The sequence below is a fragment of the Megalobrama amblycephala genome, linkage group LG9 (assembly GCF_018812025.1).
Source record: "Megalobrama amblycephala isolate DHTTF-2021 linkage group LG9, ASM1881202v1, whole genome shotgun sequence".
Taxonomy (NCBI): Eukaryota; Metazoa; Chordata; class Actinopteri; order Cypriniformes; family Xenocyprididae; genus Megalobrama; species Megalobrama amblycephala.
In genome coordinates this window covers 39,923,928-39,938,597 of record NC_063052.1, presented here as the reverse complement: position 1 = coordinate 39,938,597, position 14,670 = coordinate 39,923,928, and the positions used below count along the sequence as shown (strand labels likewise).

General features: G+C 36.5%; 1 protein-coding gene and 1 pseudogene across 1 annotated transcript in view; one reads left to right on the top strand and one right to left on the bottom strand.

Annotated features, from left to right (window-relative positions):
• LOC125275896 (H-2 class I histocompatibility antigen, alpha chain-like) overlaps positions 1-14,670 on the bottom strand; it is a 251,257-nt gene that overhangs the window by 130,992 nt on the left and 105,595 nt on the right. The window lies entirely within an intron of this gene.
• On the top strand, positions 1,416-5,757 carry LOC125276068 (annotated as a pseudogene).

Sequence of the window (14,670 nt, the reverse complement as noted above, 5' to 3'; positions counted from 1 at the left end):
GGGGAGAGCAGGGACGGATGCAACACTTTTTTCCTTGAGTTTCCCAGAGTCTGTTTGCTAAATTTTAATACAGTATTCTGTCACAGACACACCAGGCTCTTCACTTCACCAATCTCATCACACTCCCTCTCCTCAGTATTGATCAGCAACACCTGACACTCATCAACACTCATCACCACCGCAGCATAAAAGACACTTCAGAGCACTCAGTCACTGTCCAGTCTTGTTATGACTTTCTGTTATGCTTACAGACTAATTACCTGTCTCCATTGTCTTCCAAGATCCATTGTGTTCTCTGTGTCTTCAGTGAGTGCCTCCTGGTATCCTCTGTTCCACATCTGCCTGCCATCCTTGTAACCTGGAGAGAAGATCAAGACAAGTATCACTGCTTGATAGCCATCTGCTAAGAACTTCATCTGCATAACTCTCTGGTTGTTCAATAAACATCACATACGTTTTACCTGTGTCTCCGTCCCCTTCTGTGTGTAACATATACCTACATCTGTCAGCTACCAACCCACATTGTATTATACTTGAATAAGTCAAATGTTGCAACTGACCCCATAAGAGGGTACAGTTGTAACAGTCCACAGGAACAGCTGCAACATCCATTAAAATGTAATAAAAATAAATCTTTAACATAATTTTCAAATGCATTTATTTTAACTTGTGCACAGACAGGGTCTTCACCAAGTTAAATTGTCTGTTTAAAGACAAAACTAGTAAAAGAAAAAACATTTTCAAGCAATTGCGACTTTTGTATTGTATTACAATGCATTTGAAACAAACTATTTTAAAGTAGTTCTGTTACAGAATTGTTTGTTTTAAATGAATATATTGCTAAGTTATGAGACAAATAGCAGTCTTTAGCCTCAAACCTCAGTGTTCTGCCTTAATGCTTCAATTATGTTTGCTGCTAACATCAGAACAGAGAGACACCCCTGTCTGTTGTGCATTTCCTTTGACACTTACACTGTAAAAAAAAAAAAAAAAAATCCTAATTTTATATAAAATAACTGTGATTTTTTACGGTTTTTATTTTAAATTATACTTAAAACTCCGTAATATTACAAAACAATGTATATAAATTAACAACTCCATTATTTTAAGTATTATGACATTGTCACATTAAGTGACATTATGACAAAGGAATTGGATGATGACCGCCGTCCACTGCGTTGACACGTTTTTTTTGTATCTAAATAGTTAAGAAACAACACAAACATTGAGACAAATCACAAGTATGAATCTGAAGGAGTTTGACGAACTCAACAACGAAAGTAGACATTTTCAGACTGGTGGGTGTTTCTAAATCATGCAAAGAAATGATGCGCTTTACTTGACCCCACCCCTAAACTCTACTGTCACTGTGACGTGGGCCAATCAGGTAACGAAGTCAAAAGCGCCCCTCCGTTATGGCCACGTCCACTGCTCTGGTAACTGCCATTACTGTCTTGCAGAGACCTATTGACCTTATCCAGAACAGTGCCATGACAGGCTGTGAGGGATAGACTTACCATGTTTTCAGTGGCATCCACTGTAAAAAGATGAATAAACACTTTATAATTTTCCACAGCTCATGTTGTCTGAGGTTTTTCTAAAAGTTTCTTGTAAATACATTTTTGCACTGTTTCATCAGCAGAACAGTCAAACACATTTAATAACAGTACAACCCACTGAACAGATGTATGTATAGGTCCATGCAGCCAGGAATTTTGTTTCCTGACATTTATATGTGCCTGATTTCGATGCCGGGGAAATACATGAAGCAAATCTGCCTGTCAATATTTTATATAACTACAATATAGGTAGGTTTAAATCCAAGTAATCACTGTTATATATATATCGTCATATTGTCCAGCTCTAAAGCATGTATAGTTTTTGTCAGTGTTTAATTAAAAACACCCAATAATGCAGAATAAAAGATGGTAAATATTTAATTGATGATTTGTCAACACAGCACAACAAAATCCCCAGTGTTAAATGAACACCCAAAGTGTACATATGACTCCATCTTACTGGGTGTTAAAAAGTAACACTGACGCAGTGTTAAAGTTAATGAGATAATTGATTGATGATTGAGTGATGATTGACAATTAGTGGAGACACCTGATGATAATAAGCAGAATCACTGAAGAAACAACAAGAGAAAAAGAGAGAGACACAACAACTACAACTGACTTCCAGCCATTAAACATTATTACACTTATTATTAACCAGTTTGATTTGATTTCTGTCATACATCAACAAAAGTTCTTACTGAGAATGAACAGATGTTTAGATGTTAATGTTTGAATGAAAGTTTAGTTTCACCATGATGGTGAAAAGCATTTCCTTTAGTTGGGCTCTTGACTCTATTTATGAACATTAATTTATCTCTGACTGCCCCAACTTTGTGTTTGCAAAGCACATTTGTTATGGCCAGAGATACTATGATCTGGGCTGTGTTTCCCAATAAGGCTAAAGTTGATTAATTTAGTTTTACAATGTTTTGGGAATCACAGTCATAATGGTTGTGTTTACTCATTGTGAAATGGTCAGAATCATTGGTGACATCCAGTATTAGCTGGTGATATAGATGTTATATTGTTTCTTTACAGTAAATCTGTTGAGATCCAGCAGAGCTTTTATAATTTGAAGGTTTTTTTTAAACACACACAGACATGAAGAATCAGCATATGACCCTCAACAATGGTGACAATCAAAGTGCTTCATGTTGCAGTGCATGATGGGAGCCACCAATCAAAACGCATCCATTGCTCCCATCATGCATTGCTGCATGAATAAATTATGCAGCTGAATTGTCCTGTAATTTTCGTAGATTGTTCATGTTTGCTTTATTTTTCTGTTGTTTTGTTGTGACAGTAGCTTGTTTTGTGATGTTCAGAGTTGATCTGTTTGTCAGTATTTTGTATTTATTTATCGTCACCGTTCTTGAGAATCATATGCTGATTCTTGATGTCTGTGTGTGTTTGAACACTGAAGCTTCAGTGCATAATGTATTATTCTTAAAAAAAAAAGAGAAAAAAAGGTCTTTCTCCTGTTGGATCTCAAGCTGTAAACTCACAGGACTACAATCATTAACACTAAAGCTACACGTCAAGCACACAGTCAGAGATTTAGACTTTAAATGACAACTGGCTTAATTCAACATTCATAAAATTATATTGTGACCAGATCCTTTTTTCTCTGACTATAACAAATGTGCTTTACAAACACAAAAGTTGGAGCAGTCAGAGAAAATTAATAATAAAAGGTAAAGAGTCAAGAGCCCAACTAAAGCAAACGCTGACCTCTTTCATGATGACTTGAAATAAAACATTCCATAAATCATTAATTAACACCTTTTTTCTCTCTTTCCTTCAGTGATTCTGCTTATTATCATCAGGTGTCTCCACTAATTGTCAATCATCACTCAATCATCAATCAATTATCAATCAATTATCTCATTAACTTTAACACTGCTTCAGTGTTACTTTTTAACTCCAGGTAAGATGGAGTCATATGTACACTTTGGGTGTTCATTTAACACTGGGCATTTTGCTGTGAGTATATAACAATACAATTATACGGTATGATTTTACCTCAAAATCCAACAATTTGACACAAAAATGATAACGGCAAATCCATGTTTCTCTGCTGGAGTCCAGCTGTTTCTGTTGATCCATTTGCTTCTTGTTTCTGTAGCTTTTGGCAGTCTTTAAATATATACCTCAGGTTTTGTGTCAACAGTCAATCACAAAGCTCTTTCCCATTTTGGATGTGTTTTTCGTGGCATTCACTCTGAAAATCAATGCTGCCACTGTCTTTTGCCACTCAGTGGGCGTGACCGCAGTCATAACAGTCGATGGTGACGTCACGTACATACCCTCTCTATACCTATGTTTTTCTGAACCTGTTTCCCCTGCAGCTCGAGAACTTGGCGTGTTGTCCTGGGCGACCACGACATCTACAACCACGAGGGTCGCGAGCAGTAACATGAGCGTCAGTCAAGTGACCATCCACCCCAGCTGGAACAGAAACAATGTGGCTTCTGGGTGTGTATATAACATGCACAACATACACGAGTCACGACTGTGGCGACAATTATACACAATATATACACGACTATATGAACAAATACTCGTAAGGCCTATAACTTTTTAACACAACAAACTCAACTGTATCAATAGTTAGAACTTTAATGAAACACAAACAACAATACTATACTGTCAAGCCAATTACACATATACAACACATATATAAAAAGTACTTTACTGTAATATGACTGTCTCAACCATTTTACCTTTAGCGCAACACACTCTTCGCGGCTCTCTGAAAATCTTTATTGTGATTGGTCAATCGCAGCATTTAGCAGTCAGAGATTTTGTAATAACTGTCACCCCGTCACCCATAGCAATGTTTTATATTACTCTGCTGATTCAGGTAACTAACAGTTGTGTCGAATTTCGACCCCCTGCCAAATTATTACCCCCTCATTAAAGTTGCTATCAGATTGCCTAATCCTAACCCCTCTCCCTCACCTACACATAAACCTACCAATACTACGGGGTGATAATCTGGCAGGGGGTCAGAATTCAGCACAACCTGTTCTGAGACTCGAACCTGCAACCTTCGGGTATACGTCGGGTTATAAGCAAGCTCAATCTTGCATATCAGTTTTTGATTGTAGTAAAAATCCACTTAGAGGACTTTAGTAATAGTATACTAAAGTATAATATTTTAATATTTTGTAGTAATGACATCAAACACACCATATATCAACAATTACACATTTAACTTTAATGCTTCACATACAACAATATCTACAATTACACATAGTATCTAAGCAGCATACTTGACTGTATTGAGTCTTTGACATAAATTTCATACATGACGACCTGGACTTACATCAACACAACATCCATGATCGCATCAAAAATCTTCTAAAGTTATAGCGCCCCCTAGCATGAGAAATTAAATGCGCGTTGTAGACTGTGATGTCTGTTCTTTGTTTTCCAGATATGATATCGCTCTTATGCGTCTGTCCTCTGCTGCCACTCTGAACTCATACGTGAAGCTGGCCACCCTTCCACCCTCAGGACAGGTTCTGCCCCACAACAATGTCTGTTACATCACCGGCTGGGGCCGCACTCAGAGTCAGTTTAACTTCAAATAGCTTTGGTGTTTCCCGAAATCATTTGCATGTACTGATGATTCCTGTCTCTCATGCAGCTGGTGGGTCGCTCTCTGCTCAGCTGAAACAGGCCTACCTGCCCGTGGTGGACTACAGTACCTGCTCTCGTAGTGACTGGTGGGGAAGCATCGTGAAGAACACCATGGTGTGCGCTGGTGGCGGCAGCTTGTCTGGATGCAATGTGAGAAACACTGACTGTCAAACAGATCATGAATTGTTATTTCATACTGCAGAAAAAGGTCCCATTTTGGCTCCTGTTGTGTTGTTTTAGGGTGACTCTGGTGGTCCTCTGAACTGCCAAGTGAGCGGTCAGTATGTCGTTCATGGAGTGACCAGCTTTGTGTCATCATCGGGTTGTAATACCAACCAGAAGCCAACAGTCTTCACTCGTGTGTCTGCCTACAGCAGCTGGATTAGTGGCGTAAGTGCAATCAAATTGTCATTATAATGAACTTTACATAAGGAACCAACAAACAATGTCATCATGACTGTATCTTATAATACTCTGTTTTTATTTCAAATTTCTTGTGCCATTTTGTTCATTTCAGATCATTGGATAAGTAAAAAAACTGAGAAGATGACCCACTGAGCAAATTACGTCCAGAAGACGTCTTTTTCAGGTCTTGTCTCAGGTTGAAAAGACGTCCACTGAGGGGCCAGAATGAAAGTTTTTATGACGTCTTTTTTGGACGTCTTCTGAACATCCGATATAGACGAACACGCAGAATCACCAAAGGAGAAAAATCACAATTTTTAAGCCACCATCGTGGAGATGAGTGTTTGCTTTAGTTGGGCTCTTGACCCTTGCCTTATTAATATTAGAATTTGTTTGGGCTGTTAACTGAGTCATAACAGCCAGACAAGTAAAGAGAAATGATCAGGTGTTGGTTATGTTTTCACATAATCATTGTTTGGCCTGAATCACTGAACTCATCTAGAGCCCAATCTCTGAGTTAGATTTACATTATTGATTACAGCATCACGGTGATTCTACAGCACAAGATCAGCTTTATCAATGTGATTAACATGATTTCAGAAAAGGTGTGTTGAACAAAAAAAAAAGCTTCAAATTTAGGCGCACACAGACATCAAGAATCATCCTGTGAATCTCAACAGTGGTGACCATCAAAAAGCATGTTGCAGTGCATTCTGGGAGCAACCAATCAAAATTCATCCATGGCTCCCATCATGCATTGCTGCATGAATAAATTATGAGCTTAATTGTTTTAGTAATTTCCTTTATTCTCATATTTTATTTTGTTCTGTTTATGTGACTTTTTAGTAGCTTGTTTTCTAATGTTCAGAGTTGATCTGTTGATCAGAATATGTTGCTTGTCACCGTTGTTGAGATTCACAGGCTGATTCTTGATGTCTGTGTGTGCCTAAGAGAAATTTTTTTTTTTGCTCAGAACAACTGTTTGTGAAATCCTTCAGATTATATTGATAAAGCTGATCTTGTGCTGTAGAATCACAGTGCTGCTATAATCAATAATGTAAATCTAACTCAGAGATTGGGCTCTAAATGAGTTCAGTGATTCAGGTCTAATAATGATTATGTGAAACATAACCAACACCTGATCATTTCTCTTTACTTGTCTAGCTGTTATGACTCAGTTAACTGCCCAAACAAACTCTAATATAAAAAGTCAAGGGTCAAGAGCCAACTAAAGCAAACACTCATCTCCACGATGGTGGCTTAAAAATTGTGATTTTTCTCCTTTGGTGATTCTGCGTGTTCGTCTATATCGGATGTCCAGAAGACGTCCAAAAAAGATGTCATAAAAACTTTCATTCTGGCCCCTCAGTGGACGTCTTTTCAACCTGAGACAAGACCTGAAAAAGACGTCTTCTGGACGTAATTTGCTCAGTGGGGAAAGACAAACATCCTCCATTTACCAATGTTTAACATCTGCAATGGCCAAAAATACTTACAATAAACTTTACATCTAATCTTGAGCTGTTTTTGAATCATTTTAAAGATTCGTGTCCTCGTTTAATTCAGTTTGATCAAAAACAATAAATACATTTACCTATTTTAAGTTTTTTTTTTTCCAAGGGGAATGAAATATTGTGTCTATTGTTGTAACGAGGCGGGATTCAGGATCGGATCCACGTGCAAGCTTTATTAAAGCATAGTTCGTAGTTAAACAGTCAAGGGTCAAGCAGTGGCAAACAGGTATGGCAGAGAGCAGGCAGAATCGAGATCATTGAACAGGCAGGGAATCAGGACAGGCAGATATCATTCACAGGTCAGGAAACAATACACAGTCCAAAGGCAGGCAGCAGAGGATCGTAAACAGGTAACAGTAGTGATGGGACGGTTGATACCAAGGCTTCGAGGCTCCGACACAGTTTTCAAAGCACTACTGTATCACACGCTGTACCGATGCTTGTATCGAAATGACAATACCACGTGATTGATGACGTTTGAAGCTTCGAATGTCATGCAGTATCGGAAAATCGAGACAGCTGGTTTAAAAAAATTGCCGCTTCAGTTGCATAAAGGAAAATGCATTTAATCATGTTTTATTGCTGGGGTCTCGGAGACCCTGAACAGAACATAAAGGTTAAACAGCTCACCCAAAATATATATTTTAACTACTAATGTCAGTTATGATCACATCATTGTATATTTTATATTATTGATCAATATGTGAATCCGTTGATCAGGTTACACATGATACGAGTGGTGGTCTCATTATCACAAATTAATTTAGATGAGACTAGTTTATATTAGATAGAACTGATTCAAGACAAGAGTCATTCCGTATGTCACGGACTTCTGAAGCTTTTGTCACATGCTTTTTCAAACTGTAGATCTGCTCCGCCATGATTTAGATACGGTAGAGAAACAAGTCTGACCACCAGATGTCGCTAATGCGCACTATGTTAAAAGCTTCGAGTAATGAACCGTTTTTCAGCCTCAAATGCTTCAGAAAGCCTTGGTTTCCCATCACTGGGTAACAGACAGGAACAGTAACAGGCAGACAACAAGACTTCGCAATGAGGTGGTGTGTGTGTGTGTGAGTCTTAAATAGTCCAGATAATGAGCTTCAGCTGTATGTGGCAACTGGTGATTGGTGTGGAGTGTGTGCATGTGACTGGCAGGGAGCATTATGGGAATTGGAGTCCGGGACGTGACAGGAATCGTGACAATTGTAGTAATGTAAAAAAAATAAAAATAAAAATCTAATTTTAATAAATTAGAGTTCACAAAAATTTTGCTTTTTAGATGAATTTCTACATTTAAGAAAAGCAAATATTAAATTTTTTTAAATTGTTTGCTCAGTGGAAAAAATTCACAACATTTCTGTGAAATTTCATGGGCAAAAATGTCCATTGTCAATAGTGTACTTTAAACAAAGCTTGAACTGAAGTCACTTTTAAGCCAAGCGGCTTTCTGTTGGTCAGTAAAGGCAAATTCATGTGACCAACTTCAACACGAGTGAAATCAGCACAGGGAAATGTTTCACCCTTGGATATTAATACCAGCAGTATATCTACATCTTATATGATGTATATCAGCAGTAGTATAGTCCATCTTATTTGAACATTTATTAATTGAGCAGATAATTTCTTCCAAATTACTTGCAAATGAGAATAATGAATGAAAAGGAATGAAAAGGAACATAATAAAAGAAATGGAATACAAAAAGCAAAACCAAAAAATAGGCAATAAACCCCCAATCAGAGTCATACACATCTATAAATATTAATATTTATAATATTACCAATTATAAATCATTGTCCAAATTGACAAGAGTCAAGCAGATTCCAGCAACTACAAAATATAGATCTGTCTAACACAAAACACACAGTAACAAATCACTGCTATACAGCACATATAAGGTCCATACACTAACAAGTTAAAGACTGTAGTAAAATAAATTCATAAATATATAACATACAAATATAGAGAAACTAGTTGAACCAAGTTCAGTTATGATCACACAGTTATGATTCACAAGCACCAAAAATAATAACAATAACAATAAATAATACAATAACAAATAACAATAATAAAATCTCTGAAATTGTTTACAGTTATTATGTTATATTACTGTTGAGGGTTTAATATATTAATTAAGCGTATCCCCTCCTGCTCATCCTCTTCGTCTGTATTTCTTTCTTTCTCTGTAAGAAAACAAAGAATAAAAACAAAAACAAAAATAAAAACAAAAAGAATATGTTAAAGGTGCCCTTGAATTAAAAATTGAATTTACCTTGGCATAGTTGAATATGGAAAAGACATACATTGTGTTTCAAACTCCATTGTTTCCTCCTTCTTATATAAATCTCATTTGTTTAAAAGACCTCCGAAGAACAGGCAAATCTCAACATAACACCGACTGTTACGTAACAGTCAGGATCATTAATATGTATGCCCCCAATATTTGCATAATGCCAGCCCATGTTCCCAACATTATGAAAGGCATTAGACAAGGGCAGGCAGTATTAACGTCTGGATCTGCACAGCTGAATCATCAGACTAGGTAAGCAAGCAAGAACAATAGCGAAAAATGGCAGATGGAGCAACAATAACTGACATGATCCATGATATCATGATATTTTTAGTGATATTTGTAAATTGTCTTTCTAAATGTTTCATTAGCATGTTGCCAATGCACTCAAAAAAATGAATTGTTGGATTTACTTAAAAAATAAGTGTCAAGTGGTTCCACGCAACAATATTGAGTAATTTGTACAAAAAACTATTTAGTTGAATAAACAAAAGAAATTCAAGTAAAGCTGACAAAATTTCTTTGAGTAAATACATATCATTTGAATGTCACTGTTACATAATATTTATATATGTGCAGTTTACTTAATAATGTTATGTTGATTATGTAAAGCGAATAATCATTTCAATAAAAAGGATACAACATATCAGAATGCAGCCCCCTCACCCCAAAATGCACTCAAAAAATAATTAATTGAACAAACTCAATTAAATTGAGAGCAGGAATTTCATCTTATAAACATGCTTATATGAGTGTGCACAGCCTAAACACAGGCGACACTCTTCTGCATAATGGTAACCACAGAATGCAAAAACATTACAGAAACTACTCTAAATGTCCAATATAACTGAACGTTAAACACTAACATAAACTAACAACATCTTTCCCTTTACTGAAAAACACATAAAATAACACTTTAATCCCTAAATTTACTCTCCTAATGCAGTCCCTTGCAAAGCATGCTGGGAACTACGGATCCACTGCACATTTAGTTATGTCAGCAATAATGTGTGCGTTTCACACAACAATGTTAAGTTGACTGAACAAACACTTACTAAGTAAAGCTGACAATACTCTATTTTAGTAGAAACAACGCAGTTAAATTACGTTCATGTAGTTACATGAGTTTTTTAAGTAATGTGAACAAGGGTGGTTTGAGTGAAACTAACAACAGTGAAAGTTCATTTTTTTTGAGTGTGGACTGTTAAATGTGGTTAAAGTTACCATCGTTTATTACTGTATTCACAGAGACAAGAGCTGTCACTATTTTCATTATTAAACACTTGCAGTCTGTATAATTCATAAGCACAACTTCATTCTTTATAAATCTCTCCAACAGTGTAGCATTAGCCGTTAGCCACGGAGCACAGCCTCAAATTCAGTCAGAATCAGATGTAAACAATATAACAGTATACAGTACTCACATAATCCGACGCATGCATGACGAACACTTTGTAAAGATCCATTTTGAGGGTTATATTAGCTGTGTGAACTTCTGTTTATGTTGTTTAAGGCAAGCACAAGCTTTTGGGGCGTGGAGTACGAGATTTAAAGGGGCCGCAGCATAAATCGGCTCATTTATAATGATGCTCCAAAATAGGCAGTTCAAAAAATTAATTAAAAAAAAATCTATGGGGTATTTTGAGCTGAAACTTCACAGACACATTCAGGGGACACCTTAGACTTATATTACATCTTTTAAAAACATGTTCTAGGGCACCTTTAAATGACTTATAACCCAATCCTTGACTAATTTGATTATTAATATATAGTATAAATGTTTTGTGTTCACATTTGACTTCCCTGCAAACAAGTCTGCCAGCACAGGGCCCCTGAGAATTTGCTCATTGGCAAAATGTTGGCCCTTTAGCACTGGCCCTGCAGGGGCAGCCCTCACTTAGCCTCCAGGAAGCCTTAGCGCTGTTTTATTGATAATAATAAAGTTTGAAGTCACCGTTATGAAGGTAAGTGCTTGCTTTTGTTGGGCTCCTGACCCTTGACTTCTTAACTTTAATGTTTTTATGGCTGCTGTAACTGTGTGTTTCTGGAACACATTTGTTGTAGCAAAAGTTGCAAGAGAAATTCTGGTCAGATGAAGTTGATTATTTATTGGTGATTCACTGATCTCACCCAGAGTCTGATCTCTGAGGCCAATATTTTGATTTAATAACTGCATTCAATTTTGTCCTGCTTTAAAATTTTAAAAGTAATTATGCATAAATTATTCAGACAGGATCATGTAGACTCACACAGACATCAAGATTCAGCGTATGAACCTCAACAATGGTGACAATCAACAAAAGCTTTGTTTTGTAACTTTAGTAGCTTGTTTTGTGATGATTTTGTGAGTTGATCTGAATATTTTGTTGATTGTCACCATTGTTGAGGTTCATACACTGACTCTTGATGTCTGTGTGAGTCTACATGATCCTGTTCAAATAATTTATGCATAATGACTTAAAAATGTTCAAAATATTAAAGCAGGACAAAAATTCATGCAGTGGTGTTCTAGGGCTACTATAATGATTAAATAAATAACATTCTCAAATATCAAATTCTGGGTGAGATCAGTGAATCACCAATAGATAATCAACTTCATCTGACCAAAATTTCTCTAGCAACTTTTGCTACAACAAATGTGCTTCAGAAACACACAGTTATTGCAATCAGAGAAACATTAAAGTTAAGATGTCAAGAGTCAAGAGCCCAAGTAAAGCAAGCACTTACCTCCGGTGACTTCAAACTTTATTATTTTCAATAAAACAGCGCTAAGGCTTCCTGAAGGCTAAGTGAGGGCTGCTCATGCAGGGCCAGTGCTAAAGGGCCAACATTTGGTCAATGAGCAAATTCTCAGGGGCTCTGCACTGGCAGCCCTAAGTGGGCCCGTGAAAGGACCACTGCAGCCTTGTTTGCAGGGTTGGTATACACATTTTACAGTTGTTGAGATCACTTTTAAACAGAGGTGGACATTCCAGGGGTCAGAAAGTAAAAGTCCTGCCATATTTTTATTCCACCCACTGAAGCATTAATGAGATAAATAAATGATTAATTGAGTGATGATTGAGCATTATTGAAGACACCTGATGATAACAAGCAGAATCACCAAAGGAGAAAATCACAATTTTTAAGTTACCATCATCGAGGTCAGAGTTTGTTTTAGTTGAGCTCTTGACCCTTGACTTTTTAATATTAGATTTTGTTTGGGCAGTTTTTACTGCATTAAAAAAAAAGTTGTTCTTATCACAAAAAAGATATATATTTTAGGCACGCACAGACATCAAGAATCAGCGTATGAATCTCAACAACGGTGACAAGCAACATATTCTGATCAACAGATCAACTCTGAACATTAGAAAACAAGCTACTAAAAAGTCACAGAAAAACAGCAAAATTTTAATAGTGAGAATAAATGAAATTACTAAGACAATTCAGCTCATAATTTATTCATGCAGCAATGCATGATGGGAGCCATGGATGAATTTTGATTGGTGGCTCCCAGAATGCACTGCAACATGCTTTATGATGGCCACCACTGTTGAGATTCACAGGATGATTCTTGATGTCTGTGTGTTTAAATGAGCTCTGTTTTTTTTTTTTTTTAAATCAGAAAAAATTGCATTGACAAAGCTGATCTTGTGCTGTAGAATCACAGTGCTGCTGTAATTAGTAATGTAAATCTGACTCAGAAATTAGTTCAGTGATTCAGATCAAATAATGCATCTGTGAAAACATAACCAACACCACCTGACCATCTTTTAACTTCGCTTTGCTGGTTGGTTTTAATGTAGTTAAAACTGCCCAAACAAAATCTAACGTTAAAAAGTCAAGGGTCAAGAGCTCAACTAAAACAAACCCTGACCTCGATGATGGTAACTTAAAAATTGTGATTTTCTCCTTTGGTGATTCTGCTTGTTATCATCAGGTGTCTTCAATAATGCTCAATCATCACTCAATTAATCACTTATTTATCTCATTAATGCTTCAGTGGGTGGAATAAAAATATGGCAGGACTTTTACTCTTTGACCCCTGGATTACCCACCTCTGGATGTTGAGATCGCTTCTGACTCTTTAGAGACAAATATGAGCAATCCAGTTTCTCTATCCAAAGAGAAAAATATGAGCACAGCGTGTGATGTTGTTAAGATCTCTTCTAAAACTTTAAAGGAGACCATTGTGAGACTATTAGAGTTTTCGTCTCAGGAGACAAGTGTGCAGAGGTGGGTAATCCAGGGGCCAAAGAGTAAAAGTCCTGCCATATTTTTATTCCACCCACTGAAGCATTAATGAGATAAATAAGTGATTAATTGAGTGATGATTGAGCATTATTGAAGACACCTGATGATAACAAGCAGAATCACCAAAGGAGAAAATCACAATTTTTAAGTTACCATCATCGAGGTCAGGGTTTGTTTTAGTTGAGCTCTTGACCCTTGACTTTTTAACATTAGATTTTGTTTGGGCAGTTTTAACTACATTAAAACCAACCAGCAAAGCGAAGTTAAAAGATGGTCAGGTGGTGTTGGTTATGTTTTCACAGATGCATTATTTGATCTGAATCACTGAACTAATTTAGAGCCCAATCTCTGAGTCAGATTTGCATTATTGATTACAGCAGCACTGTGATTCTACAGCAGAAGATCAGATTTTACAATATAGATTTTTTTTTTTTTAAAGTTGTCCTTATCACAAAAAAGATATAAATTTTAGGCACACACAGACATCAAGTATCAGCCTGTGAATCTCAACGATGGTGACAAGCAACATATTCTGATCAACAGATCAACTCTGAACATTAGAAAACAAGCTACTAAAAAGTCACAGAAAAACAGCAACATTTTAATAGTGAGAATAAAGAAAATTACTAAGACAATTTAGCTCATAATTTATTCATGCAGCAATGCATGATGGGAGGCATGGATGAATTTTGATTGGTGGCACCCAGAATGCATTGCAACATGCTTTATCACTCTCACCATTGTTGAGATTCACAGGATGATTCTTGATGTCTGTGTGTTTAAATGAGGTCCTTTTTTTTTTAAATGAGAACTCTAAAAAAAAAAAAATTGTATTGCTAAAGTTGATCTTGTGCTGTAGAATCACAGTGCTGCTGTAATCAATAATATAAATATAACTCAGAGATTGGGCTTTAAATGAGTTCAGTGATTCAGATTACGTAAAAACATAACCAACAACACCTGATCATCTTTTAACTTTGCTTTTCTGGTTGGTTTTAATGCAGTTAAATTTGCCCA